Consider the following 25,948-nt stretch of genomic DNA (forward strand, 5'->3'; position numbering starts at 1 on the left):
AGATCCTTAATCTATTAAAAAATCTGAGATGCCAGCTATGGGCTAGACAGTCAGGAATAGAACAGACACAACCTAGTTCTTATGCCAGGTATGGATGGAAGGACAGATGTTTAATGGGGGGGGGGGGGAGGAAATCTCATGACTTAAAGCAACTGAAATAGGGCATCAGGGAGTACAGGAGGAAGTTAATTTTAATAGCAGAATCAGAGCAGACTTCTCCATAGAAGTGACCTTTGATCAGGAAGCTAACTGGAGTGTTTGTCCTTAGGAGGAGGGATAAAATATTCCAGGCATAAAATCCTATGCAAAGACCCTGAGGTAGGAAGAAACCTTGGCCCTGGGGAACATCCAAGTGGGAACCCAGAGGAAGATAGGCAGGAAAGGAGACCCATAGTCCTTCCAGAGGTGTGGGTGCACCTCGGGTCTCTCTACAACCAGACTGAGGGATAAATGCTGAAAACTGCCTGAAGTTTGCTTCCTGCTAGGATGAGCACCTCCACACCCATCCCACCCTGGACAGTCACAGCTAAGCCTTGGGACAAACTGGCTCATTGGGCTCATTGTGATAAATGGAAGAGATCAAAGGGCTCTTCTATGTCTGTCAAGGAGAGTGGCTTTCGCTATCTTTACTACTAAAGCAATGGTCACAATCTTGTTTCTCTCCTCCACAGACACACCACCTTCACCTTTTCTTGTGGTTGTGGCTGTTTTAGCATAGAGCTGCTGTCCTCTCCTAATGCTGAGTATCTTAAGGGGTTGGGTGGGACTTCCTCCCTAGATCCCCCACACACCCCCCTGGAGAGGCCTCCATTTCCCTCTCAATGATTAGAACAACCTGTGTTCTGGAATACAGTATTTAAATAGCAAGATCTGCATTGCTATCTTCTAGGACTGTGAAGGCTTAATTAACATTTGAAAATGCTTTGAGATCTTTGGATAAAAGTGAAGTGTTATTATCTTTGGAGTGATATAGGTCATGTGACACAGGAAGTGGCTTTGAAGGGAAGGGAACCCTTTCATCAGGCAAACTCCTTGAGGTGGTTTAAGCCTGTTGTGAGTGACTCAACATGCCCTTGTCATCTCTCCCCAGTCTGCGAATGAAAGGAATAACTCAGCCTACAGCTTAGCGACTGCCACCGTCCCTCATTAACTGAAAGTATTTAGTAAGCTTGTATTAAACACTCTGCAAGTTACACAGAAGCTGTGATGTTGAGTCAGGCTGTGTCTCTAGAACTGCTGAGTATATTTTAATCAATCCGTGTTGTCGCTGCTGTTCTCAAATACTATAAGGTGTCCACTTATTTTTTTTGGACTCCTTGCCTTTCAACCAAAGAACTTCTTTGGTGACAAGCTAACCTTACTTTAACTTTAAAAAATTAATGAAAGGAAAAAAAATAGATATAAACCCCTACTGTCACCACCTGGAAGTGTGTGTGCCAGACAAGGCACAAGTGGTGTCAGATCCCCCTTCTGGGATGTTATGTTCTCTCATTTCTAGCGTGCTTAAAGGCCAAAGTGTGAAAGAATTTCTCTCTGTTCCTTCTGTTAACTTCTCTGTCTTATGTATGTTCCGGAAATGTCCAAGATTTGCTAAGGAATGGATGAAGGAATATGAGGAAAAGAACTATATGAGAAAAGTAGGTTTTCTGAGGAATATGTCAAACAAAAGCTGTTCAAGTGTACTTAGGAAATTACTTATCCAGATGGCTGGAGTTTTGTTATTTTGTTTTTGAGTTGCCTCAATTGTGTGTGTATATATATATATATATATATATATATATATATATACATACATATATATATACACACACATACACACATATATAATTTATATAATTTATACATACATATACACATATACATTCATGTGCATATACATATATACACATACATATACATATATATGCAGATAAATTTCTATATGCAAAGTAAACAAGCTTTGGAATATAACATAGGAGGAAGTAAAAAACAAAAGAGGCCCAGGAAGGCTGTGAATGCCAGGTGAATGGGAAGCGAGTGCAGGGGTGTGGCAGCGGGTGGGACAGACAGGCAGCTAAATAAGGCTAAAGGGAGTCAGGAGTCCCTAGACAACCCCAGAAAAGTCTCCAGGGACATTCTCTGTGTCTGTGGGCCGAGAGGTCCTCCGCCAGGCACAGATACACGGTACGGTGGGGTCAAGCACCACACTGACCTAATCAAAAGGTCATTGCAGCATTCCATCCATCCCGGGCCCTGAAGGCTCCAGTCACTTGATTTTAAGTCTCTTCCTGGTTGGTGACCACCGACAATCTCTCTTTGGATTAATTCATGCCCCAGTGGCTTATTCTGAGACACTTTTAATGTAGAAAGTGCTCTGGTGTTTGCAGGGGCAAAACAGGCAGAGCAGAGAGAGCGCAAGCTGACTGGAAGCCAGTAACTAAACCTCTCTTAACACTGAGGCCTTCCCGGGGTGCAGAGATGGCTATGCCCTTTAATGCATGCACTTCTCCTGCAGAGAACTGGCATTCAGGTCCCTGCACCCGCGTGGGTGGCTCACAACTGCCTGTCCGCTCTAGTTTCAAGGCCCTGCCCCTCTCCTGCACTAGGACTCAGGCGCACGCTTGCATACAAACATTTTAAAAATCTTTTTAAAACTCTACAATTGCGTTACAAGGAACCTTTTTTTTTTTTAAATCACAAGATGCAACCTTTTCTGATCCCTTATTTTCATACTGTGGAATTTAGAGATTCTTTTCTTATAGTAATTCCGAGGCACAGAACCTCTTCACTTTGCTTTTTATATAATTGTGGCCAACCTTGACAGAAGATCTGAATTCTTGTTAAGTATGAAGTTGGTAAATGATACTATTGTTTGGGAGGTGGGGATGGGGGTAGGGTGGGAGTTGAGAGTTTATCTAGAAAAAAAAAAGGGAGGGGGCAAAATTCCCTCTAACCAGGCTCAAATGAACTGAAATGGATCAAAGTAAACACAGACCTCTAAAGGCTTTTGTTAGTTGAAAGTGGCTATCTGTTGCAGGTCTTGCCTCATTAACTGCTGATTGAAGCTCTGCTTGGCCCTCTGGGATACCTAACACCCCAGGCCTATCACCAGATGAACCTGGGTTAGGCGCTCTTGCCTTTCCTTGTGTTGCTTTTCGAGGCTCCTTGACCTCAACCTCCTTACCAGTGTTTATCCTTCCCAGCATGCAAAGGGGGTACAGATTTGTCCTGGAGAATGTTGCTGAGAATCTCATTCCTAGCCAATGAGGAATGTGGGAAGGAGGGAGGGAACAGGCCTGGAGTCTCTGAAAGGTTCATAAAAGCAACTCCCCAGCTTTTTTTCAGTCTCTGCTGGAGAATATGCCTCTTCCTTGTGTGTCAACTTCATTTTCCATCTGTGAACTGGGAAAGGTGACCACTAGGCTACATGCTCTAAAGATGCTAAAGATGTAGCAGATGCCCAGCCCCCATGGTCCCAGCCTGTCACCAGGCCATTCTGCTGGTACCAGAAACTTGCTGTCTAGGGTAGACAGAAAGCATGGGCTTAGGGGTGGGCTGGGGAAGGGAAGGAGGGAGGAGGAGCAGAATTCTTTGAGTAGGACCAGATAGGTCTCTGTGTAGAGTAATATTACGCTCTTTCTCCCACAGACAGACTGCATGCCTGCTTCTGAAGGCCCAGCTGGCCTGGCTTTGAGAATGGCAATAATTACAAGCTGATGACGGACATGGAAGAAAGCCCCGCTGAGCTAACTCATAAGGAAGTACAGGCCAGGACTGCAGGAAAATTACAGGCTGAAAACCTTTCTAGTTTAGGCCTTTTGGTGTTCTTAATCACAGACTTTAAATGTTGTAATAAACACAGTTGCATTTTATTGACAGCTCCCATGACAGGCAAATCTTTTTCGTTTTATTTTATTTTTACCATTTGCTCTTTGGGATGCTGTGGGCCAGTGTCTGCCGGGGTCGTGCCATGTGTCCTACCTTGGTGCTTCTGCTCCTGAGAAAGTTAGGAAAGCAGGCCTTATTTTGTATGTAGGAGCTCTATGTAGCTCCTAGAAATGTTCAAACTTTTTTTTTTTAACCTTAAGCTGTTCTCTACATTCTATGGTTGACACAAATTTCCAAACTCTGTGCCTAACCTGTAGCTGGATAAGAGGATGGTCTGGTTCTTTGAACCAAGGAGACTGGATAGGACCAGAAGGCATAGAGTAACCTATGACTTGTACCACCACTCAGTTTATGGTAGGGAAATAACTAAAGGTCCAGGCGAGCGCCAGCAAGGCTACAGGAGTGGGATGATGAGGGTCTTTATTTCAGTGTTGGATTGCAATAACATGACCCTTCCCGAAATTTTGGATATTTTATAAATGGATGTGAAGTCTTTTGTCCATCTATTGCAGGCAATGTATTTAGAAAGTCTTCCTAGGAAAGGAAAAGGAGAAAGCCAGGGAAACATTGCCCCTCCTTTTCTTGGAAGTGTTATTAACTTGGAAGTCTGTAGCTGAAGTGTCCTGGGAAAGCTATTCTTGAACACTATCAATTGCTATTATCGACGAAGCTGATTCTGAGTCCGTGTTATTAGTTCCCATGGAACAGAATGTGATATACCTTACAAGAGACGTGATGAGTCACCTCAACTGAGTCTTTGATTCATTTATTTGGTGTGCGGGTACGCCTGGGTGCGCGTAGGGGCATGCGACTGGCACAGGTGTGGAGGGCAGGGTACAGCTTGCAGGAGCCGCTTCCTTTCCCCTACCGCATGGGCCCCTGTGACCCACCTCTTGTCATCAGGCTTGGTGACGTGTCTTTACTTGCTAAATCATCTTGCTGCCCCTGAGACTTTTCTCGATGTAGTTCACTTACACAAGTGGATCCTTACTTAAAACATATCTTTTGGATTTTTACGCAGAACACCTCGTCACTGTTTCAGCATGAGGAACTTTTGAAGCTTGTCTTCATGCCTTCCCTTCGGTATTGTTTCTCAGTCCTGTTCCTCGGCGGCCACATTTTATCCTTTGGGTTCTGTTTACAGCCATGGCTATCCCCGATGGGTTATTTAGCCCCATTCTTTCTGCATTTGATTTCAAGGATGCAAAGTTCTGAGCCTATGAAAGTAATGCAGCCAAACGGCCGCGCAACAGAAAGGTACTACCATATACTCAAAGTGGCCACGTGACAGAAAGTTCCCACAAGCTCAATCTCTCATCGTTTCATAAGCAGGCCTTGCCTTCCCTGAAGCTGTGCATCCGTGAGAGACCACTTCTTTATATCCGACAGTCTCTTTTTCTATACAGGCTAGAATGGCTCCTAACAAAAGATGCACGAATTGGGTAGAAACTATATATTAAATTCAAGGCTATTTGTCTAGTTTTCATTAGGTTGCTGAGTGAAAAGCCTCAGCTCCTCTGTTTTCCCAAGGTACTCAGATATCTGCGCAGCCCCTCATCTCACGCTCTCATCTCTCTCACGGAGCCCAGGCCGGTTTTAAAGAATTCAACACTCACAGCTCTTTACTCTTTACGGAACTGTCAGCGATGACGGCAACCAGGTTGCTGACAAGCCTTACTGTTTACAAAGGATGAGCCCGGAGAGGCCGCTGGGAAGACTTGATAAGCCCCACAGCTTGGCTCTGTCTGATGCTGGCCTCTAAACCAGCTGCCTTTGCTTGGCTGCCTGAAGAGGCAAGTATCAACACTTGATCTAAACCCCAGGCCAGCACAGATAAAAGGGGGCTGCTCAGAGTTGCCCTGGAAACGGCGAAAACAGAAAGAGACAAAGGAATGTCCCCCTGCCCTGTATATAGTAGATACGTTTCTTCTGTTTCGTGCATTTTACCAACTATTTGATGATAAAATTTCTGATGCTGGCATTAAAGTCATGGATGGTTATCAACCCTGGCAGTGTTTCCCGTGTTTGCATCTCTCTGTTTCTTTAGGAATTCTGGTCTATGCTGTAGTTAAGATCAAAGTCCTTAGGCGGCTGCGACTGAGGAAGGCTGAGGTTATAGCTCACACAGGGCAGGCATACAAAGGCCCTGGGTCCGATGTAGCATCCTTTGCCTCCTACGGAGGCCTTTCTTCTTCCTTCCTTCCTTCCTTCCTTCCTTCCTTCCTTCCTTCCTTCCTTCCTTTTTCAAAAAACTTTCTGAACACACCATTTTAAAATGAGAGAATCCAAATGTATTTATTGGACTGTGCAATACACACACACACACACACACACACACACAGAGAGAGAGAGAGAGAGAGAGAGAGAGAGAGAGAGAGAGAGAGAGAGACTTTTCTCTCTCACTCTGCTGTCAAATAAATGCTCTACCACTGAACCACATCCCATCTCCCATTCTGTAAATAGAAGTTTTATCTTCAGGAAGAGGAGCTTAGGAAGTCAAGACTTCTTTCCTTACTCTGCCTTGTGGTAATGAACACAGGGAAGGGGAGAGTTCTGTGTGTCCATGGTATCTGTGGCTCACATGCACAGTGTGTGCATATGGGCATAGATCTGTGCGTGTCGTGTCTTATATGTATGTGTCACTACCTATGAAGGCTTAGGAGGTGTGCACTTTTTCTTTGCAACTGACTGTGATAATGCTGTTTCCTCTTCTGAAAGCATCTGGTTGTTCCTAGAAATGAACCCATTTGGGATAATTGGAGGAAGTTTTGGCTTTCCCTCAGAGCTCACCCCTTTCTTGCAGACAGGCCATTGCTTAAAATAACATCTGTCACTTGTCTTAATTTTAATCACTTCAAGTCCACATTAATTGGGAAACTAGAGTTCATCTTGATCATGAGGCAAATTCTTCTCTGCTAACAATCTTTCTTTGTAATACTCATGAGCTACATGTCTGATCTTTTCCCAAAGTATCTGTATAAAATTTACTTCCCTTAAAACCACTGCTTTATAAATACTCAGCTCTCAGCTCTTTAACAAAATGACTGTCCCCTTGTTTCAGGGGACTAAACCAAGGCTCTGAGGTTGTTCACATCCACAGACTACATTTGGGGTAGTAGCACAAACTCTGGGCTGTATACTTCTAGATCCATGTTCAGAGCCATGTCTCTGCTGTGAGCTCATTTTGAAGGTAGAGGCTCAGTTGTCATGGGGACACTGTGGACCAAAGGGCCCATTGGATGAGCACAGACTGTACATACCAAGTTAGGTTGGGTGGTACCAAGCAAGGAGGATACAAAGTGGCATGCTTGTTTATAGCCAGTTGCCTCTGGATCATCAACTGAAATGAAATGAAGGAAGAATCCTTCCTGCTCTCCTTCCTACACTGCAGGTCCTGAGTAGGGCACTGTTGAGTCAGTGGGTGGCTGGCTTTCTCTCCCCACTTCTGATGTATTGGGATTGGTTTCCATCTTCCCAAACAAGTTAGACACAACTGATGATTTTAATAAATGGTTGTATTAACTCAGATTGAAAGATCTGAATTTCAAATTCCTTATGGGTGGCATTAATACATCCTCTTTATCAGAAGAAAGTAGCTTTCTCCAAAAAAAAAAAAAATCTCCAGATTTCACTAGACTCTCATTTCTGGAACAGTTATTGATCAAGACTAGACAGAATAGATATTTGTACTTCTATGGAGTGGACTTCAGGTTTTCCACATATGGTGGCAATGATTTGTGCCACTTCCAGCAAATTGGGAATGCTACTAGCAACTATCATACAGAGGACATCATGGTAAAGCAAGAGCCACAAGATGATATGGTGTGCATGAGAAGTGGTTCCGGGAGTCTCTCATCCTCCTTCCTGAACAGTTAGAGCAATAGCTCATCACATCTCCTCTATTCTGGAGGTTGCACTTCTGTGCTAGTTGAGTTCCAGGTTTCCTTGGTATTCATGCTTTGGTTTCGGGTTGGTGGAATATTGCACATTTGAGGACCCTCAAGAAGCCCCTAGCTCATCTTGAACCACGGGTCATTTTCATGGCTGGTTTTTCAAAGGATCTTGCTGGTCTACCAACGTGGTTCTTGCTTCCTGGTTCTCTTCTCTTCCATCTGCAGGGAAGTGGGGCCATGGAGTCTGCTAACATGCAGGAGGAAGATAGTAGCTCTTTGTAAACTGTGTGGCCTGCTGCACAATAGAACAGCACAGGACAAGATGCTTTGGAACGTTTGGGAGTCTCTGCTGTCTTATTACATACAAGGTGATGTAGTCATGGCTTACTGTTTAGCTTATATGGTATAATTAAGAGATTTATTTTTTAATGTGATTCATCTTATGAAAAGTTAACTCAGAAAAATTTTAGGGGAGAGGCAAGCCCTATGTGAAAAGATGTTGGGAAATGATCATTTTCTTCTTAAAGTTTGAATTCATGACAGCCATTGCAGTATGTTGAGCTCCACAGACACAGCGCCAGAGCAAGCGAGAGCCAGACAGGCACTGGGCAACTCTGTGCCTCACGGAGGAGAATCGACTAAACATGGGCAAAGGAGATCCTGAGAAGCTGAGAGGCAAATTGTCCTCATAAGCATTCTTTGTGCAAACCTGCCAGGAGGGACACAAGAAGAAGCACCCGGATGCTTCTGTAAACTTCTCGGAGTTCTCCAAGAAGTGCTCAGAGAGGTGGAAGACCGTGGCTGCTAAAGAAAGGGGGAAATTTGAAGATATGGCAAAGGCTGACAAGGCTCGTTATGAAAGAGAAATGAAAACTTACATCTCCCTTAAAGGGGCGACCAAAAAGAAGCTCAAGGATCCCAGTGCACCCAACAGGTCTCCTTCACCTTCTTCTTGTTCTGTTCTGAGCACCGCCCCAAAATCAAAGGCAAGCAGTTGCAGAGAAACTAGGAGAGATGTGGAACAGCACTGCAGCGGATGACAAGCAGCCCTGTGAGAAGGCGGCTGCCAAGCTGAAGGAGAAGAACAAGAAGGAGATTGCTGCCTACAGAGCTAAAGGAAAACCTGATGCAGCCAGCGAAAGAGGGGGTGGCCAAGGCTGAAAAGAGCAAGAAAAAGCAGGGAGAGGAAGATGAGGGGGAGGATGAAGAGGATGAGGAAGAGGAAGGTGAAGATGAAGATGCTGATGCTGATGCTGATGAATAAATTGGTTCTAGTGCAGTTTTTTCTTGTCTATAAAGCATTGACCCCCCCCCCCCCCCACTGTACACAACTCACTCCTTCTAAAGAAAAGAATTGAAATGTAAGGCTGTGTAAGATTTGTTTTCAAACTGTACAGTGTTTTTTTGGTTTTTGGGTTTTTTTTGGTATAGTTAACACACTACTGAATGTGTCTTTAGATAGCCCTGTCCTGGTGGTATTTTTCAATAGCCACTAACCTTGCCTGGTACAGTCTGGGGGTTGTAAATTGGCATGGAAATTCAAAGCAGGTTCTTGTTGATGCATAGCACAAATTAGTTATGTATGGGGACAGTAGTTTGGATTTTGTTTTTGTTGTTTTTTATTTTGGTTTTATTTTGGGGTTTTATTTTTTCATCTTCAGTTGCCTCTGATGTAGCTTATATGAAGATAATTGTTGTTCTGTTAACTGAATACCTCTCTATAATTGCAAATAAAATACGTGGCTGTTTTGTTGACATTCTGAATGCTTCTAAGTAAATACAATTTTTTTTTATAAAAAAAAGTTTGATTTCATGAAAAAATAATTCAGGCAAGAATGAGGAGTGCCTCAGGGAGCACGTCTAGGGATCCCTGGGAGCAGGGAGTTTGATTATTTACTGCTAACAAGACTAAGGGGAAGACATTAGCTCCTAGCTTCCTCCCATGGAATGAAGGCAAAAACAGGATCTGAATATTAGTTTTTATTCGGGAATCATTAGATCTCTCTGTGCATGTGCTTGAATGAAGCACATGTCTCCTATGCACATCCATGTCATTATAAATTAATATTATAGTAATATATACCTTTCCAATTTTATTCTGTTGATTCCAGGCAGAATCCCTCCAAATGCAGTGCGCAAGTCCCTGCATAGCTTCTGGCTTGGGGAATATGTCAGTCTTCAGGCAAAGTACCCACAACTATAACTGTGGTTAGAACTGGGGGTGGTGGGCTTCAGGTCGGGGGGGCTCTGACGCTTCTCCTGCTGGGCGCTGCTAAAATGAATAGCGAGGAACCAAGACCCTTATCTTAGTGTGCAGAGAAGCAGATTCGAGGTGCAGGTGAGGAGTGTGAAAACAGACCTTATAAATATGCTCACATTAGACACACCAGTTCGCGCCAGTTCAGCTGTCCTTGCAAGATTCTATTATTAGATGCATGCCCGTTTTGTTTATATTTAGGACCCTGGCATTTCCTGCTAATTCAGAGGAAGAGAAGAAAATTAGTGCCTGTTCTCCATCATGTTTGTGCGATTTTCTGTTCTGTAATCTCAAATGCCTGCGAGACCTGTGAGCTTGACCTTAGCATAGGCTTCCTAGTTTTACTCTGCTGCTGTTTTTTTTTTTTTTTTTTTTTTTTTAACATTTATTTAGTTATTCGTTGCGGGGGTGGGGGATGCTGTCATGGGTGTTGCACATTTGCCATAGCATGCTTGTGAAGGTCAGAGGACAACTTTGTTTTGGTTCTCTTCTCCCCATCATATGGGTTCAAGGAATCAAACTCTTCAGGTCCTCCCCAGGCCTAGAGGCAAAATCCTTCACCTTGCTGAGCCATCTCGCCAGATTCTGGAGGACCCACCATTTGAAAACCTTACTAATGTATATAGGATTCTCTAAGTTAGACTCAACTGGCTTTTTAAAAAGGATGGAACTGGAGCCAAAATGGATTTTTTGGATTACACATCTCCTGTCTCCTGCCACCGGTGATGAAACTGCCAGCCCCACGCCAGTGGGCGGAAATAGACACCAGCCCCCGAGGACCTACTGACTGCCTATGGGCGCCTGCCACCCTCGCTGCTTCCTTCTCTCCGCGTGGAAGGAAACCGTGGGCTTTCCTGGGCATTTTTCTTATTCTCTTAATACAGGGGGTTTGGGGGAGGGACTGAAGCATTTGGCTTTGGGAGTTTGGATAGTGAATGTGAGCTTGGAGGGCTTTCCAGAAAGCTGGCGGCTCCCATCTCTGAACTCTTAACTCTGTTCCTCCCCGCCTTCCGCCTTCGGTGCTGTGCAGTTCTTTCCAGTTCCCGAGTTTAAGTGTACAGTACCAGAAAACCTGCAGGGAGCACCTGGAGGTCAAAGCCTACAAGAGCTTCCAAGCTGGAGAGGGCTAAGAGGAAGGAAGACCGCACCCCTGGGATTTCCTCCTGCAAATGAGACGAAATCTACATAAATGTACTCTTTTCGGTCTCATATCTCTTATTCGATCTGATGGCAACTCTCTTGAAAAGTGGTGAGAATTCTTAGAGAAATGCCAAATAGCTACTTCTCACCTGACAAAGTGATTCTCATGGTCACAGCAGGGACTGCAGTGAGAATCCCTCAAGGCACACGCCTGCGTGTGTGTGTGTGTGTGTGTGTGTGTGTGTGTGTGTGTGTGTGTGTGTACTTTTTTTTTTTTTTCTGATTTCTGTATAGTAAATCCAGACCTGTCTTTCAGGGGTGAGGTGGAGGTGGGGGAGGTACTTGTGAAGGGTGGCTGTATCTAATCAGACAGTGTGGGGAAGAAGGCCTTATGACTGTCTCCTAGCACTAACCACTTACCTAGGTCATTTTGGTTCCTGGATTGTACCCGAGAAAAATGTGAAATGTTGTTTTTGCTCCTTAGTTTTGCGCAAGGTAAAACGTGGCAATGATTTCCTTCTTCTCAATTCCTTTGACTGTCTCAGCCGCAATGGTTCATGCGAAGAAAATAAATCTTGGAAAGAAAGGGGATGAACCCTCCGCGTGCTTGTGCTCAGGGACCACGAGATAAACATGACAGTCTACAGGGAATCAATGGGTGCAAGAAGAAACAAGCCCCGTGGGAGCTCAGAGCGAAGGGCGCAAGACAGAGCTGGGGCAGCGGGGTGGGGCAGCAGGGTGGGGCAGCGGGGTGGGGGGGCAGCGGGGTGGGGGACTGGCTAGGCATGGCTTGCTTCAGGGCCTGGAGCCCAGAAAGCCCAAAAACAGGGGCTATGCCTACAGCAAAGCATATTTTTCAGCAACACCTGCCCCCCCCCCCAATTTGGGGAACATATTCTAGGATGGAAGTAGCAAGATTGTAATGGAATGTGACACGTGGACTCATTTGTGAAAAACTAGGTTTTAATTTGCTACAGTGCTGAGTTCTGGAGCAAGCATGTAAAGAGCTGCTGCTACTGCTGCTACTGTTTCTTCTTCTTCTTCTTCTTCTTCTTCTTCTTCTTCTTCTTCTTCTTCTTCTTCTTCTTCTCCTTCTCCTTCTCCTTCTCCTTCTCCTTCTCCTTCTCCTTCTCCTTCTCCTTCTCCTTCTCCTTCTCCTTCTCCTCCTCCTCCTCCTCCTCCTCCTCCTCCTCCTCCTCCTCCTCCTCCTCCTCCTCTTCCTCCTCCTCTTCCTCCTCCTCCTCCTTCTCTTCCTCCTCCTCTTTCTCCTCTTTCTCCTCCTCTTCCTTCTCCTCCTTGTTTTTTAAAGATTCATTTATTTATGTGGATGTCTTGTCTGCATGTTCATCTGCACACCAGAGGAAGACAGAAATTCATGGGACTACAATTACATAGCTGGTTGTGAGCCTCCATGTGGTTGCTGGGAATTGAACTCAGGATCTCTGGAAGAGCAGCCAGTACTCTTAATCCATCTCTCCAGGTCTGTTTATGTAATTTTGAATGTTGTGTTATAAGCCACTTTTCAGGCAAAGCACCCCATCTCCCCATAACTGCCTATGATGTCCCCTGCAAAGACAGCGGGTGGATGTTGGGGGTCCATTCTTCCACAAGACACCTCCCCCCAGACACTCAGGTTGATAGCAGAGTCCCCTCTGTCAGACATATTTTCTTTGTCAAATCTAGTCAGCCCACCTTACCGACATGACACTGCTGTTCTTGGGAGCTGAGTCTGGTGCCAGGCTGTACTGAACTCTAGATGAAAGTGCTCTCCTCTGACAGGCAGCTTGTGCTAAACCTTGACCTTTTTGAGCTTTGGGAGATGGACAAGGGAGCAGAGGGTGACTGGGAAGGAGAGGCCATGTGGTTACTGCTTATGGAGAGTCTGTTTACCTGCCTTCAAGGGTCACAGCCATTTGAATGGGTTTCTGGGACTCTGCTCTTGAGTTTGGTTTCAGAGGACCCATATTGTGGAATTCAGCTCCTGCTGGGCCCACCCCTTGCTGCTTGCGATGGGACTTTTATTCCCCAGTGTGAGTCAAGCCTTCAAGAGGAGTACTGCAGCTTCTTGCAAGTCATGGGGACGGCTGCTCTAAGTGGACTTTACGGTTGTTGTATAAACCTTCATTTAAAATCGACTATAAAATGTTTCTGAACCTGCCAAACACGCATTAAAATATTTTGCTCCATTTATGCCTATGTGTAACATTTGGTTTCTAAAGAGCTTTAATCAGTGACTTCAAGTAGGAAGTTATCCATCTTTATTGCCGGTTGGTTCTCAGTGGTGGTCGGGGCAACAATCTTTTTATTGCTTCTGTGTTTAGCTGTTCTTTGACATGATAGAAGTCAGCTGCAGTTCAATGAGCTCACTATTTGTGCAACTTAATTGCCTGCTTCCTCCAGTACATACTCAGTTTTTCCTTTTATGAGCGGGGCTGTTGGAAAAATTAAGCTTAAGGATATAGCCATCCACTGTTAATTAACCTCCTTCCCAAACACATTAGTAAAATAGGTCAAATAGCTGCTGAGTGCTCAGTGTACTGTTACCAGGGTCTTCCTGGGCTGAGGAGTGGATCCTGTGCTAAGTGAACAAATGCTGGTGCTTCGAGCATTCTCTGGAAGCAGGCATGGCATAGACGAAAGCAAATGGCCCTCCCCTTCTGTACCACCGCCATCCCCTCTGGGTGGGACACGGTGCTACTTAGCTTGTTTCTTTCTACAAGCATTCAAAGACTGTAAAATACTTTTTTTCCTTAGGTTATTGCCTGCTTAAAAAAAAAAAAAGGGAGCCTAAACTCAGCTTTTTCTTTGGGGGCTCAGCTGCTTCTGTCTGGGTTCATCATTCCTATCTGAATAATGTGAGGTCTAAAGGTGCTCGAGATGGATAGAAAACATTCTCGGGAAGGAAGCTGATCTATCAAAGCAGATAGATCACGGAGCCGCCTTCTGATCCTCTGGGTGTTGATTCGTATTCAGGTGGAAAATCATTTTAATTGCTGGGGAAGGGCTTGGTTGGAACTTTACCAAGTGGAGGGAAAGTATTTCAAGATTTATATGCACTTAAAAAAGAAAGAAAGAAGGAAGGAAGAAAGAAAGGAAGAAAGGAAGAAAGGAAGGAAGGGAGGAAGGAAGGAAGGTAGGAAGGAAGGAAGAAAGAAAGAAGAAAGAAAGAAAGAAAGGAAGAAAGGAAGAAAGGAAGAAATGAAGGAAGAAACAAAGAAAGAAGAAAGAGAAAGAGGAAAGAAAGTCTCTGGATGTGGTGAAAGGTAAGAAAGCACAAGGAACGAGTTTCCACTTTTAGACGGCGAGTGAGCGTGTGCAAATGGAACTGAAAGGGAAATGTGAGAGACACACCGTGGATACGGTCATCTCTACTGCCTGTTTGAATTTTGCAATTTAGTCTTTCTATGCCAGGAGATAAGAAAGGAAAGAAAACATAGCCTGCCCCCACAGAAGCGTCATGCTGATAAGTACAGACATTTTCTTTCAGAAATTACTAGTTATCATCTAAATCTTGCAAACATGTTGGCAAACAATCTACACTTCTAAAATTGTCTTCCTGGATACGGTGACCATCAGGTTGTGGTGGGTCAATGTCCTTCCAAGACCTTATTGATTCCTAACATGGACACACTTCTACCTTACACTTACAGTTACTACAGAGCACGTTCTACAGCATTGCTTTTTTTGTAGTTCGATTTCAGAATCCTAGAGACACAGAGTCAGTGTTGAACTGCTATCCTAATTTTTATTCTTTCTAACCCAGGATAATGACCCTGTGCTTGTGTGGATTCTGGGGGCTTGCTGGAAGTTTGTTCTCCTCAGCGAGGTTTGCAGCAACATGCTGGGTCATCCCCAGGAGTTGTGAATTCTAAGGGTTGCATTTTCTCCCATCTTTTTCCTGACTGAGGCCTGAGATGTAAATGGTGGACTGTAGTAAAACTGGAGACTGGTGGGAAAGGGTAGATGTCCGAGGACAGGCGCCGGTGTGTTCTAGATGCTGAACTTCCATTCAGGGCTGGAGAATGAACTGCACTCGGTGGAGAGGAGCCCACTATGCATCTGAGTCCAGCAACTGACTTAATACTTTCTTTCTATCTAACCAAATATGCTGCAAAACTTCTCACTATGTCAAGGCTGAAAAAACTTGTCAGGAAGAAGAGGAAGAGGAGGAAGAGGAATAGGAAGAGGAATAAGAAGAGGAGGAGGAGGAAGAGGAGGAAGAAGAAGAAGGAGAAGGAGGAGAAGAAGGAGAAGAAGGAGAAGAAGGAGAAGGAGGAGAAGGAGGAGAAGAAGGGGAAGAAGAGGAAGAAGGGGAAGAAGGGGAAGAGGAAGAGGAAGAAGAAGAAGGAGAAGGAGAAGAAGGAGAAGAAGAAGGGGAAGAGGAAGAGGAAGAAGAAGAAGTCTAAACTGATGGGTGTGAAACAGCAAATTCTGGAAACTTCTAAGACTTCTTGATGCTCTTTCCATGTATCCCCAGAGCCCTGCTGACAGACTTTAGAAGCACATTCCTTATAAACTAGCTGCATCCAGGAAATCATGTCGGGTCATGCTGACTTCCAGGAATCAATGGCTTGCTTGGCTCATGAATTCTTAAGTCTGCTGTTCTTCTGATTTGTCTAGTAAGTCAAGATGGACTTCAATAAAATCTGGAAAGGGAGCCCTAACAGCTCCATGAAACGCTTCCTAAAACCAGCAGGTGGCACTGTGGATACTACAGTGGTGAAAACTGGGATGTAGGCAGCAAAGATGGGGTGGGGGGCTGGAAGGATTAGGTAATGCAGGTGAGCCTACAGAGCTTGAGGTTAAAGAGCCATCTTAGACAGCTCTAAGAAGTCCTGGGCTTGCAAAACTCCCTCCCTCGCTCCCTCCCTCCCTCTGTTTCCTCTCCTCCTTCTCCCTCTCTCTCCTTCTCTCCCCTTCCCTCCATCTCTCTCTCCTTCTTTCTCTTTCTCCCTGCCTCCCCCATTCTCCCTGTTTCCCCTTTCCTTCTCTCTCTCCTCCTCTCCCTCCTTCCCCCTGGCACCAACTGCTGGCCGCTGTGTCTACTGCTGTCTTGGGTTGAGAAGCAGACTTGGGGAGATGTAGTGAATTTTATATTAACATTCACTCACATTCTGAGGCCACAGTGTGTAAATCTGAGGATGGTGTGTAGAATAGGTTACATTCTATGCTCATAAACCATTGCCCCACTAGGGACACAGGTTAGTTTGGCTTATTTAGTTATAGCAAGGAGATTAGAACATTCCCTGACCTCTACTTGTCTCAGTACTCTCTCTGTCATGTGTGGCTCTTTTCTTTAAAAATTTATTAAAAAGAGAATTCTGTAAATCAATTTTTAGAAGACACCTCTTCTCTGAATAAATTCTCGTACTTTTCCAAGTTCTGGAGGTAGTTGAATCAAACAGAGATGGCCACAACTATTCACTCCAAGACACCAGCAGAGGCACAAGGCTTGTGGGGTTCTCTTTGGAGGAGGAACTTGACATCAGAAGCAACTCTCTCTGTAGCTTAGACCAGAGGCAAAGGAAGGCCCTGAGGAGGAAATGTAATTGCTCTCAATATGGCTCGCTTCATGGAGGACTCGTGGGAGCACTAGACTTACCATCAGAAATCTGGCCTCCTCCTCCTCCACGTGGATGAGCTTCTGCTTTCCGGGTCTTGGTGGCTGCTTTATTGTCCTCTGTCTGCTTGCAGCAGTAGGAAGCAACTGTTTCCCAGTGGAGTTGGATCCCATCTTTCTAGGAAATGCCAAAGGGGTGGGAGTCTGAAGGGGTTGGAACCATCGTTCCAGGGGAATGCTGGAGGGGTTGTGGGTCCGGGGAGAATTGCTTCTGCAATCAGTGCTTGGTCTTTTTGTTACAGGAAGGCCAAGGAACTTCAGAGTCCTGGATGAAGAACTACAAAACTAAATTTAGAACGAGGTGACAGAAGTTGCTATCTAAACGTCAGGGACTTGGGAACCAGTTTCTATAGTCTGAGACTCTCTCCAGTGTCCAGACTCTTTCAGGCTTCTGCCAGCCCTGTGTCCTGGGAGCTGAGGCAGGCAGATAGCTGAGCTGTTGAGGGAGGGGGGCGTGAACGGTCACTCTGTGTGACTGGAAAGTTTGACCAACTGAGGGGACCTTGGAATGGAAACTGGTTTACCCTCCATCCATCGATAGGGCTGCTTCTGACTTACCTCAGCAGGCTTCGCTCCAGCTTCTTGGACACCTTGTCCTCCTTGAGCCCACAGCCTGGGCAGCCCCTGAGCTGCAAAGAGGAGCGAACATTCCCTGTTACTTCCTCCTCTGCAGGTTATGTCTGCAGACACTGGCTCCCATACCCCATAATTACTTTTTCACATTTTTTAATATAGTAACACATGGTTGGGCTTGTGGTACGGGGACCAAGTGATACCTCCGGGCCATGAACGCTATAAATAACTCCAGGGATCATTTTATATGGTTAGGGAAGGAAGGAAACTGCTTCATTCTTAAGCAATTGCTCCAAGAGGTAGGATTTGGGGGCCAATGACTTCTGTTTTCAAGAGCCCCCTTGTCATTTCTCTTTCTCTATATAGCTCAGAGGTCCTATCAGTGTCAATGCATTGGTCTGTTATATTTTGGCTTAAAGTAGTTCTTGAGGGCATTTTGTCACAGAGAGAGAAAAAGAGAAAGAGAGGGGGGGGAGAGGGAGAGCGAGAGGGAGAGGGAGACGGAGACGGAGACAGAGAGGGAGAGAGAGAGATGGAATTATTTGGGTTAAGCTGCGAACGCCTGTCTCCTGAGGGTGAGCTCCTGTGTGTATAAACTCTGGTGGGTATATGGGGTTGGCATGCCACTGGGTAACGACCCTCACTTGAGTCGCCATGAGTAGACAGTAACACCTTATGCCACTGACCAACAAAACAAAAAGCAAGCAAGCAACCAAACAAACAAAAAACAAAAAATGAAAAAATGGTACATCACCCAAAGCAGTCTGATCTTTGAGCCTCTTGGGAAGAACAATGGAGAATATTTCTTGTGTTTTACCAACTTTGGCATCAGGAGATTTTCTTTCCATCTAACCTTTAGATGTATTTGAAAGCTTTTTGCTTAGTCAGGGCTATGGACCACAGCTGATTTCAGTTGCCTTTAATTCCTACCCTTCCTATGTTCCCTTGGCCTACTCTCTAGCTTTCATATAATTTAATACTTACTGACTGAAGTGTTAGGAAAATAGCAACTCCCCCCCCCCCCCAAATATACATCCTACTGGAGTCTATGTGCTTTATTTAGCCCAACTCATGTTGGCACACATTTGCTGTTTTTTTCTTCTTAAGTTACCTTAGTTTACTTAAAATGAAACTAAAGGTAGAGAGAGGCATACGGGACTCAGTTTACCCTCTGCATCTTCCAGACTCATCTTGAGACTAGGAACCGTGAGAGACAAACTGTAGCACTGGTCAAACTCCCAGGGATACCTGGTGCTGTTTTCCAGGTTTTGTTTTGCAAGAGTCCTCAGTGCTGGTCATCTGACAGAGCACATGTTCTGATGTAGCAAACTGACAGTCACAGTTTTAGGGAGAAGGAACTAGGGCTGACAGTAGGGCAGACTGTCTTCACCGCAGGATGTTGCAGTCCTGAGCAAAGCAAAGGGTGGTAGTGTTTCTTGGGCCCTGTCCCCTGAAATCTCACACTAGAGCTCCTTGGGTTCTGGTTAGCCACATGTACTCCAACGTCCCCAACACAAAGCATTCCATTATGAAGTTGGCCCTTTGCACATGATGTTTCCAGAAAATACTTGTACCTGTTTTCTGCCATGCTGCATTTTTTGAGATGATTACATGCTTTTGCTCAGGAATGGCATGTCGCCAAAGCCAGAGGTCTGCCTGCAGGAGTCTCAATAGTGTTCATTATGAAGAAGTTTCTATTCCTACCCTGGAAGGAAAAAGCCACTCACAGATAAAGTGTATGATATGATTATGCTGCTTTAGATAACCACAAGTATTACTTCCGACATGATAAGAGATTGTATTCTGTCTCCATTATGCAGGGCTTGGCTCAGCCTTTTTAAGAAGTGGTGGTGGCATTTTTTTTTTTTTGAAGGCCACTTGATCAGTTTGGAACCAGTGGGAGCGTGAAGGTTTATGAGATAAAAATCAAGGCCGGTTTCAGCTACCACAGCAATGGCAGAGATGGGAAGAGAGGGAGTAGGGTGGAGGGGGGAAGGGTAGAGGTAGGGTGCATGGATGGAGGGCGAAGGGGGGTGAAATCTGGAGCAAAGGGCTCTTAGGGACCCCAGTAGTTGATGGGAGACCTTCTGACTGAGCAGCCTATCAAGATGTTGGGCGACTTTTCTTCCCCTGTGCAAGCCTCATTAGGACTAAGTTCACAGAGAAAGGTAGAATGCTGTCAGCTCCTTGAAAGGATGTATTAATAAGACAAATTTAATTTGGGGAGGGGGTAGGGATTTTAAGACAGGGTTTCTCTGTGTAGCCCTGGCTGTCCTGGAACTTATTCTGTAGACCAGGCTGGCCTCAAACTCATAGAGGTCTGCCTGCCTCTGCCTCCCAAGTGCTGGGATTAAAGAAGTGTGCTACCATGCCTGGCTGGATAGATTTACTTTTAAATAGACAGAAGGGTTAGCTACCACCACACAGGATTTTTCTGGAGGGGATATAAAGAGGGGAGTTATAGGGCTGGTTAGAATTTCCCACCTTAAGTTGTAGAACAGAAACTGAAGGGCCCACATCCCAGCATGGGGGTTATTTTATTTATTTATTTATTTTTTACCATGAAGGCAGCCTTTGATGAAAAAAACAAACCTTAGGATACCATTCTAAAGATGTGGGCCTTTGTAATTATCCAAGCAAGAAATGCTAGAAGACCTTCTTAATAGCACAAAACAAGGGGTTAATGACTGAATTCTTTACTGAAAAATAGAGGGCGAAAAATAAGAGTAAACATTTAAGATTTAAAATAAATCCAGGCGGCTGGAGAGGTGACTCCATAGTTAAAAGCATTGTCTGCTCTTACAGGGGACCTGGGTTCATTCCCAGCACATAGATGGCAGCTCACAGATCTCCAGTATGAGGGGATCTAATGCTCTTTTCTGGTTTCTGTGAATGCCAGATACAGACACACATGTAGACAAAACATTGGTACAGATTAAAAAAAAAAAACGAAATAAAGAGGTTTTTTAAAAGTCCAAAAACTAGGATAATTTTATATGTATGTGCCCACATATGTGTGTTTGTCTATGTAAGAAAAACCTAAGCCCCAGTTATAGTAAGAGTGCCTGTCACCAGTTGTGCCTGAGGAACATCTGAGAGCTCAAAATAAGCCAGTGTGAGAAGCGTCTGCCTCATAACAAAATGTCATGGCTGCTGGATGCTCTGTGCATCTTGAAACTGACAGGAAACGGGAGGAACGGACGGCCTAAGGAAGATAAAAGAGGTTTTGGTTTCTCTAAGGTTCTCATCCCTGGTCCTAGGTCACTTAGAGCTGTACTTCCCCAAGAAAATCCAAGCCTACCAGCTCCCTTAATGGCTATCTTCAATTTTCTTTCCTCCATAAGAAATGTAAAATGTCTGGGACCTTGCGTCTTTGCTAAGTAGAAATATGACTACTCAAGTCATTGGCAAAGTGCTTAGGAAGGGCCAGGTATTAGGACTTAGTCTTTTAAAAATTAAAATATTCCCAGGCCAGGAAGATAATTTTGAGTCAATAAAGTGCTTTTTTCACATCATAAAGACTCAAGTTTGATCTCCAGAGCCCATGTAAAAGTCCGGCATGGTAGTAGTGTGTGCTAGTGAAGTCAGTGCTAGGGAGGTGGATTCCTGGCAGTTCCCTGGCCAGTCGGGAGCCTAATCCGTGAGTTCCAGGCTACCTAGTGTTTCAAAAATCATGACGGATAGCTTCTGAGGAGCCATACTCACTGTTCTTCTGGCCCCCACATATACGTGAACACACACACACACACACACACACACACACACACACACTGGGGAAGGGGGAGACAGAGAGACAGAGACAGATTGAGAGATAGACACAGAGAGAAACAGAGAGACAGACAGAGACATCAAGATATTGAGAGAGGACACACACACACACACACACACACACACACAGAGAGAGAGAGAGAGAGAGAGAGAGAGAGAGAGAGAGAGAATATAAATGTATTCTGTGTTTTCCTTAAGCCTTATAGGATATAAGCTACAGAATTCAGATATTTCTGAGACTTCTAGTTCCGGTCATAGTTTCCAGAACAGAAGAGTGGCAAAGTCCCCAGTCAGGTGCTTAACCAATAAAAGTTGTCATGAATCTTTGCCCATCTTTCTCTTTAGCCCAGAATGAAAGCTTGTGGGTCTGACCTGGAGCTAGGGCTCTGCCAGCATCCTGTCTATCATATACTGCGCTTGTCAAGGCGTTTATCAGAGAGACTCTCAGACATTAGGGAATTGAGAGATTAGACGCTCCTTGGCCCTGGGGAACTGTGGGAAGTCTTCATGTCTTACTGGGCAGTTCTCAGGTTCTTTATGAATTGGATTTATCTGTGTGTGTTTTAACACAAGGTGGTGGCGAATGTCACTCTTGTCACTTTCCTTCCTCTCTTTAAGCTCCATCTCCTAGAGTTTTCTTCAGTTGGAAACAGAGTCCCTGTCTTTCTTGGGAGGCGTTCAAGAGCTCACCCCACTCTGGGGTTACAGGAAAATTGCTGTGGGTGCTGGAGCTGCCTTCTGTTCAAAGAGTGGTGGGTCACATGATGACTTTCAAGCCCATATGGAGGGATGTGGATAAAAGTATTTAGCAAGAGATCAAAACCCAGGCTGCACTTCTAAATGGCTTGTCTTTTAGAGAAAGCACATTAGCCTCTCACCCAGATGTGGTTGTGGGTAACGGTTGATACGATGCGCAGGTGGCATGGCTGTCTTGCCATTTATTGCCTGATCCTCAGTGACGGCAGCCAGCTCTTCAGAAATAGGAAATGACTAACGATGTGGGGGAAATGATGAACCAGGATTAATAAAACTTGAAAAGGACCAGCCTTCAGTGTTTGATCCTCCTTAGGAAGTGAGGGCTGAGTCCTCGAGGATTTTCCCTGAGGTGTTCATCTGATTTCTTCAGATTGCGTGGCCGTAGTGGGACCTAGGTCTGGAACAGTAAAACAGATGGGCCGGAAGCACGGTGGGTGCCATTTTCTCCCCCAAACGCTCAGCCGCACACTCTCTCTGCAGTCCATCTGTGAAGAGGCCACATCCAGGAGCCAGGGTACAGAGGAAAGAGTTCATTATCAAAGGTTGGAGTCTTATGCATGCTGAAGGAGAGAGAACATTCTGGAAAGACTCCATGACACCAGTGACTCCCAAGATTTCTTGTTAAGGACTGTTAATGAAGTCTGGCCTTTTTCTTTTAAACTTGGGAATCCAAATGTCTCCCCCGGGTATTCTTTAGCAGTCTCAGTGTCTGCCCTTTAGGCTCCTTCCTCTTCACATCATCTCCTCAGGCTCTTGTTTTACTGGGGAGGTGGGAGGAGATGCCACAGGAGCAACAGAAATATGCACAGGGTTCGTTTCTATAGGCAGTGCCATTGGTTAGGCTGTGGCGAGGTCTAGTTAAGGGAAAAACAAAGGCCAAAAGAGGAGACTCTAACTCTAGGTCTCTTTTGATAGTCTGGCACCTGGAGGCCCCTCTAAGTTGTCACTCTCACAATGATAGATCTGGACCAGGTGTCTGACAAGGCCACCTCATGCTCTCATTAAAACACACAGCTGTGACATTTCTTGAGTCAACCTCGGTTCCCTTGAATTAAGATACCCATTCTGTTCAGAAACCAGTTCTGGCTGTTTCTGATAGGTAGCACCATGGACTGACCTATGTCAGAGGCAGAGCTCCTGAAGGTAGCAAGTTTGCTCTTGCTGCGGTCAGGTGAGTGGAAACCTCAGCAAGTACGTCACAGGCCTCGAGAATCAAAGGTGCTCTTAAGTGTGCTCACAAGGACAATGGGGCCGCAGGGGAACCAAACCCAGTCTTGACCGAGAGTGTCTTTGTATCCCAGCCCATCTCAGGGTTGCCACAGCAGCTCTGTGGCTTGACTGGATCCAGGTTTGTTTGAGTCCAAATGTATGTGTGTGTGTGTGTTAGGAGGCACGTGTGCATGCTAGGAAGATGCTAGTGCACTGGTGTCTGCTGTGTGTGAGATTCACAGACAGTAGTCGGTTTGCAGGAGAGGTGTGGGAGACATTGGAAGAAAGGAATAACGGAAAGGAAGCAAATATTTCATGACCGACTCTCTACTCGGTGAGTTCTTCTAACCTGCTCAAAGCCTTGGAGAATCCTTAATGTGAACACTACCAGCCTCTAATGATATGCGCTGTGTGGTAGACAATCTGATGACGAGTGATTCCGACTTTCTATGTCTCAGTTTCCCATGCTTATCATGGGGATCTTAAACCCTGCCTTCTAGACTTGTGAGTACAGGCATGGCAAGGGTTAACCAAATTGAAATCAGGAAGGGCTCAGACAGTGCTTGGCACACAGTATGTGTTCAGTAAGTAGATAGTGTTTTGTTGTCCCCTCCCCCATTTTATGTCCAAGATGATGATTAAATGTGTGTCATGAACTTCACCACTGGGAGGAGTTGAATTTAGCAGCCTGGCTCTGGAGTCTGGACTCTCCTTTCTGCTCTAGACTGTCTGTCAGTGACATTAATGCCAGGCTTGATCAAATGAGTGCTCATGAGATCCTTCTCTGCTTGGGGACATGTGCTTTCTAATGACCCTGTCTTTTAGGAATATGGATTAATCCATAATGCTTTACTCCATAATCGTCTCAAGGAAGTTTCTCCTCATGCCATACTTAGACCCGGGGCAACCCTCTCTTGCCAGATCCTGTGGGCAGGGTAATGGAAAATAAGACCCTTAAATTTCTTCTGGCTCCTGCATCCCATTTTGCACTCCTGACAGCTGGCTTTGTAAACAAATGAAAGCAAACCCTTTCCAGCAGGACTTCATGGACATACAGTCGTTAAAATAAGGAATACAAACATGCACGCATACATATTTTTCCTCCTGCCTTTTTATCTTAGTTGTTCCATTACCAAATAAGAAAAATATTTTTCAAAAACTGGTAAGGAGCTGAGAAGATGGCTCAGTGAGCAAAGACGTTGGCCACCTGAGTTAGATCCCTGGGATCTACACCACGGAAGGGCAAAAGCAGCTTCTTCCAGCAGTAACTGTGACCTCCACTGGCACGCTGTGTGGTATGTGCACCCCACACACGTCTGTACCCACCCACCCACGCATACCCATCAAAGTTTTAAAAACTTGTGGAGGTTGAAAGACTGAATACTTGTGAAAACACAGTATCTCCTTTAACAAACACTTTGAATTGCTTTTCCAATGGCTGAGCCATTTCATGAGCAAGGCAAAAGGCTGGCGCTATAAGCGCATCCTCGAACTGAGGACCTCTGTCCTGAGAAAACAGCCTCTGAGCGAGGCAGAGAGTGAATCTCAGAGCTTTCCTCTGAGCTTCAGAGCTGTGGACCTGACTGGGGGGATTTGGCCTTGAGTGGCTCAGAGCAGGAGTTCAGGGCCGTCTCCCAGCTGAGGCAGGCCCCTTGTTTCTGCTGGAGGCTAAGGAGGTGTAAGCACTGAACAGAGAACTGCATTTGGATTGGTGTTAGTCCCTCATTTGCTCCCTTTTCTCCTCATGAAGTCCCAAAAAATCATTCTCAGAGAAAATACAGTGAGACAAGCTCTGAGGTCAGTGTTGAAAGGAAACTGATATACCGAATGGTGGACGACAGTTAAACTTTGCCATTCCACATTGCTGGATGGCTCCCCATGAAACTGGGGCCTTTTCCGGCCTCTGTAGCAGGGCTTTCTCCAGTGCGCATGTACCAAGAAACCGGATTCCTTCAGCAGCCTCTAATCTAGCTTTATGACAGCTGGCCTCATACTGAGGCTTCTCTACCCAAGACCGTCTCTTTTCTTGGGTGCCTGCCCCTCCTGGGCCTAGCTCTAGTGCTGTGAAGAACTTGTGGCCAGCTGAGGGTCTGTGGAACTGGACCTACAGAAACTCTTGACTGGTTCTCTGTAGAGCTCCCTTCTTCCTCTCCTGTTGTCTTTGGGCTGATGTCGAAGGAGCCAACAATCACACAGTCAAATGAAAGTCTCCTGAGAGAACAAACCCCGTTTGTTTCCCAGTAGGTACTTTGGGAGATTTAGCAGGATAATCTTGGATGTACGTCAGCAGCATGAACAGGAATTGTCTTAATCCTTAACAAGGCACAGATGAAACAGGGCCACGCCACTGTGAAAAACACACAAAGAATTTCTGTTCTTCCTTCAGGCGTCCAGCTGGAGGAGTCTGTGCAATTTCTTATAGAGTTCCCTTTTGGTCCAAGTACCTGCTACAGAGATGGGGCTTCTAGGGGATTCAGCCCTGATCATACTATGGCTATTCCTAAAGAGAATGTTTGCCCCACCTTCTGTCACATATGAGTCCCCTGAAATCTCAGATGGGGAAAAATAGCTTATTGCCTCCAGCCCTTCTTCTAACACCCTGACTTGATATGACTTCAATTAATTTTACTCATCTGTTGACTGTTTAACTTCACTCACATAGGATTCTGGGATATCAAATGTTTTTGTTGTTTGCTGACTCTGATGTGTTGGTTAGTACTTGTTGTCTAGGATGCTGCTTTGACAAGAACTGATACCAGGACTGGGATTAATAAGAAGTCCTCTGTAGGGTGTGGAGAAAGAGGAACACTCCTCCACTGCTGGTGGGGTTGCAAATTGGTACAACCACTCTGGAAAGCAGTCTGG

At 45.2% G+C, this 25,948-nt stretch overlaps 1 pseudogene; it reads left to right on the forward strand.

Annotated features, from left to right (window-relative positions):
• Nucleotides 1–8,404: 8,404 nt before the first annotated feature.
• LOC127691132 (high mobility group protein B1-like) lies at nucleotides 8,405–15,386 on the forward strand (annotated as a pseudogene).
• The last annotated feature ends 10,562 nt before the right edge of the window (nucleotides 15,387–25,948 follow it).

This window comes from Apodemus sylvaticus, chromosome 8 (assembly GCF_947179515.1).
Source record: "Apodemus sylvaticus chromosome 8, mApoSyl1.1, whole genome shotgun sequence".
NCBI lineage: Eukaryota > Metazoa > Chordata > Mammalia > Rodentia > Muridae > Apodemus > Apodemus sylvaticus.